Here is a 4,383-nt window from a genome sequence, read left to right as displayed (position 1 = left end):
CTCTCTCTCTCTCTCTCTCTCTCTCTCTCTCTCTCTCTCTCTCTCTCAGCCTTCTCTTTCATATCTCCCTTCTACAGGCCTATCTTTATTTATTGATTTTTTTTTAAAACATTGTCACTTCTCTACGTACTTGAGACCTTCTTCCCAGTGAGTCTCAAAGAACCATGGGATATGTAGTTCAGACTCGTCTTCCCAGAAACACATCTCCTTGATTCTAAAGCATTATGGGAATATCAATCTCGGAAGAGGCTCCTTTCACAACAAAGAGAAGTCTACCCCCTCCCCTTCCTGCCTCTCTCTCTCTCTCTCTCTCTCTCTCTCTCTCCCTACTCCACCCCAATACCCTGGAAAAGATTCGAGTTTCTCTTTTTAAAAAAGCACAAAAACACAAAGGAAGAATAGGAGGTGTGGCCCCAAGCCTAGCTCCTATGACCCCACAAGCATATTTAAGTCTTCCTTCCCATCACAGCTAGTGACCTAGACAGATGACAGGCAGACACACTCCCACATCCCACACCCCACACCCACACCCTCCTTACATCACCCACAGCTGGGCATCTCAGGGTTTTGTGGACTGAGCTTTCATCTTTCACCAACCTAAACAGCTGTTCAACCCGTGTGCCTTTCGTCTTAGGGAGCCCCACCCTCTTGCAGGTGTCCGTTTCCCCTTGGAATGGGGGAAACAGGAGCAGTCATAGACCCAAGGGGGGCCCCCCTAGTTTGGGCTGGTTTTTGTTTGCTCAGAATCTGGAATAACCTGTAACTTGTGCATTTTTTCCCCAAGGGAAACAAAGATCTGTGTTTCAACCCCTAAGAGTTCAAGTCTGGGGTATGAGGGTGGTAGACTGCACGAGGTCCTGGCTGGGGCTAGAAAAGGCGGGGAGGTGGGGTGGTGGCTGTCTAGCCTTCTTCCCCCTTTCTGGGCCCCCTAACCTGCCCCAGCTCTGCTACAGACTTGTTTCCTGTCTCTGGGCCTCAGTGGAAGAAGGGGATTGGTCTTCATGAGTGCTAAAACTGCTTCCAGCTTCTAACAGTCTAAGATCTAGGTGGTTTTTATTTTCTTTTCTACCTGAGATCTCTGCCTCTGTAGCTTAATACACAAGGATCTCTCCCATTACAGGACAAACTCTGCACTGACTTCAGGCCTGCAGTTTCATACTCTCATCCCTGATCTTCACTTCACCACCTTTCCCTCCCCCAATCCCTGCTCCAATCAACACAGACACAGACAAAATTCTGGTTTTAGCTTTCCCTCCTGTTTAGGGCAACCTCTAGTGTGTACATGTATATATGTCTACACATACGGACACATGGATCTCATATATAAGTATCTGTGTCCTTTTATGCAGGTGTGTGTACACCAGTGTCCCATGGGCTCCTCTCTCTTCTTTATTCAATATATTCTACAAAATTCCTTCTGCCACTTCTCTGCTCTTTGGGGAACTTAGACTCAGGCTGACCTGGCCTGGGAGGATTGAATTTCCTATTATAGGTTTCTTGATGGGAGGAGTAACTTGATTTCTTTCCTTTGGCCAGCTCTTAGGAAGGGGAAGGATTCGCCTTAGCCCTCAGGAGTATCACTCAACTCAAATCAGATCTCAATGTGGGACACTTGGATGGGAGGGAAGAAAGGATTTATCCAAAAAGCCAATAGGGGAGTGGGGGCTAGATGGCCTAGGAGTGGGTTTGAGGGGTAGTGTAATTTTTTTCCTACACTAGAAAAAAAGCAGGTTTTGCAAGCTCAGAGGCATTAAATAAGAGCAGCTACAATTTAAAGCCTGTGAGGGTAGCAACCAAATCCAAGGAAAATACTGCCCCCACCCACAACTCCCAAAGTGCCAATTTCTCCTTTGGACAGAAAGTCCATGCAGGGAGTAGAGCCACATTCCAAAGAGTGATTTGAGCCTACAACAACAGAATTAGAGAGGTTAAGGTCCCACTACATGCTGCCCAGGTCAGTCTGCATCTGGAGTTGTGTGTTCAGTTCTGAGGGCCACATTTTAGGAAGGACATTGATTGATTTGGAACTGGAAAGTACCTTAGAGGTTATCCATTTCAATTCTCTTCTTTACAGATAAGGAAACTGAGGCTCAGAGGTTAAATAATTTTCCCAAGGTCACCGAGATAACATGTGGCAGAGTGAGGACCACTGTTTCTACTATACCATGCTGTCTCCCCTGGTGGTAAGGATGATGAGTATGTGGGAGAGCCCGTCAGATGAAGAAGTCAGGACACTGTGGGAAAAGGAGGCATGGCATGATAACTGTCTTCAAGCACCTAATGCTCTCTCCTCAAATTAACTTGTATTATACTTATCTATTTAAGTTCTAGTTTTCCCCTCCCACCCCACTCCCATAGAATGTAAACTCTCTGGGGGCAGAGACTATTTTATCTTTGTCTTTAAAAGTGTTACAGATGTCTTTTGTTTTTGCATCTGAGTAATTTTGAATATACATGCACTCCTTCCTCCCCCTCCCCAGAGTGAGCCTTCCCTCACAATAAAGAAAAACAGCTCATCAAAACAGCATATGTATCATTCCATACCTTATCTCTCCAAAGAAAGGATGGTGGAATATTTCCTTATTTCATCTCCTGGCTAGGATTGGCCATTATAATTAAAGCAGCCTCTGTTTTAGTTTGCTTTTTATTTATATTATTATAATCCATGTGTAGACTTTTACCCTGGTTCTGCTTATGTCACGCTGGATCAGTTCATACAAATCATCACATATTCCTCTAAATTCCTTATATGCTCCTTTCTTAAAGCTGCAGCCACACTGAAAAGCTTCTAGAGATTTATGGTGTAGTTCTCTGCATGAGGGGACACAAACACATAGTATTGGAATTTTTCTCCACATTACCTACAGGATTCCTGTCTCTCTGGTGTTTGGGCTCCATCTATCTAGAGCGCAGTCTAGTCTCACACCACCCATTTCTCAGTGCCCCCAAACTTTGTGCTGCTACCAGATTTCATCTCCTCATGACCCAAATTTCATGCATCCAGGATAGAAGACTCCCTTCCCCTAAGAAGCTCTCTCATTACTCCCTGGAAGCTTGCAGGAGGGGCTACACAGCACAATATTTCTGTGCTTTGCACAGAGCAGGCACTAAATAATGCTTTTCAAACTGAACTGACTTGGAATATGAGAAAGACCGTCATGTGAAAGAAAGATGATGGAAAAAGGATTGGGCTGTTCTTCTTGGTCCCAGAGGGGAGAATTAGGCTTAATGGGTGGAAGTTGCTTAGAATCAGATTTTTGCTCCATATAAGCAAAGATTTCCTAACAATTAGAACCATTCTAAAGTGGAATAGACTGCCTCAGGAGGTAGTCAGCTCTCTGTTACTGGAGGTCTCTAAGCAGAGGATAGATGTCTGCTTATCAGGCATATTATAGAAAGGATTCATGGTTCAGCTGTAGGTTGGAATAGATGACTTCTGAGATTTTTTCCAGATCTAAATGTTTATGATATAACAAGGTGCTCAGAGAAGGCTGGAAAATCTGCCCCAGTGGCTGGCCCAGACAGAGTGTAAAGGTGAGGGGGAAACTAGCAAGGGACAGAACTGTGAGATTTCCTTGGAGGGCACAGGAACTTATCCTCTGAACCATGCTGGGGGTTGCATGGCAGCCAAAAGTGCAGCACCAGTGAAGCTGAGAGGGTAGTTATTGGAGGGTAAAGTTGGGGAAAAGTGAAAGCTTGTCAGAGAGATGAGGAAGGAGAAGAGGGGCCCCAGTTAGAGGTCAATCACTCATCAGTCAACAGTCCCTACTATGCACAAAGCTCTGTGCTAGGCACTGGAGGTAATGGAGTCTCTGCCCTCATGGAGCTTTCAGTCTAATGGGGGATAGGACACAGACACAGATAACTATCATACACAATATTACATAATAAACATATTAGAGCAGGGGTGGGGGATCCGTGGCCTTGAGGTCACATGTGGCCAGGTCGAGGGTTCTCCATTCCTGCATTAGAGAGATGAGCAACAAAAGTGAGGAAGTGAAGGTTCTTATTGATCAAGGAAGGTTTAGCTAATTTGGTCCCTTCTGTAAAATATTTCTTGAGTACCTGGAACACCTCCTTTTATATATGAGACCCCAGAGAAACTATCCTAGTTTCAAAGCACTTTATGGGATCCAGTTCACTCAAAAACATAGCTAATGAGCCCCCATAGATGTATTCATTTTTTATTAGTCAGCCAGAGGATATAATTAGTTGCAAAACAAAGGCATTAAATAAAATAGCAAAGTAGCACTAGAACTCCTCTCATACCTGGGGCATTGTCTTAATGTAGTTTGAGAGAGGTTCAGAATTTCAGGGTACAGTTGAAGGAGAGGGCAGTGCACCACAGGACAGAATACAACACAAGCCGGGAGCTAGAAGAGA

The 4,383-nt window shown here is 44.7% G+C and overlaps 1 long non-coding RNA gene across 3 annotated transcripts in view; it reads left to right on the top strand.

Annotated features, from left to right (window-relative positions):
• LOC114051961 overlaps positions 1-2,517 on the top strand; it is a 38,085-nt gene extending 35,568 nt beyond the window's left edge. For all 3 annotated transcript variants that reach the window (XR_003570207.1, XR_003570205.1, XR_003570206.1), the window contains exon 4: positions 2,075-2,517. This is a non-coding gene — a long non-coding RNA (uncharacterized LOC114051961). The remainder of the gene's footprint in view (positions 1-2,074) is intronic.
• The last annotated feature ends 1,866 nt before the right edge of the window (positions 2,518-4,383 follow it).

The sequence above is a fragment of the Vombatus ursinus genome, unplaced genomic scaffold (assembly GCF_900497805.2).
Source record: "Vombatus ursinus unplaced genomic scaffold, bare-nosed wombat genome assembly UNPS02014807.1, whole genome shotgun sequence".
Classification (NCBI taxonomy): domain Eukaryota; kingdom Metazoa; phylum Chordata; class Mammalia; order Diprotodontia; family Vombatidae; genus Vombatus; species Vombatus ursinus.
The sequence above is the reverse complement of the archived record's forward strand: the minus strand, read 5'-3'. Positions and strand labels throughout refer to the sequence as shown.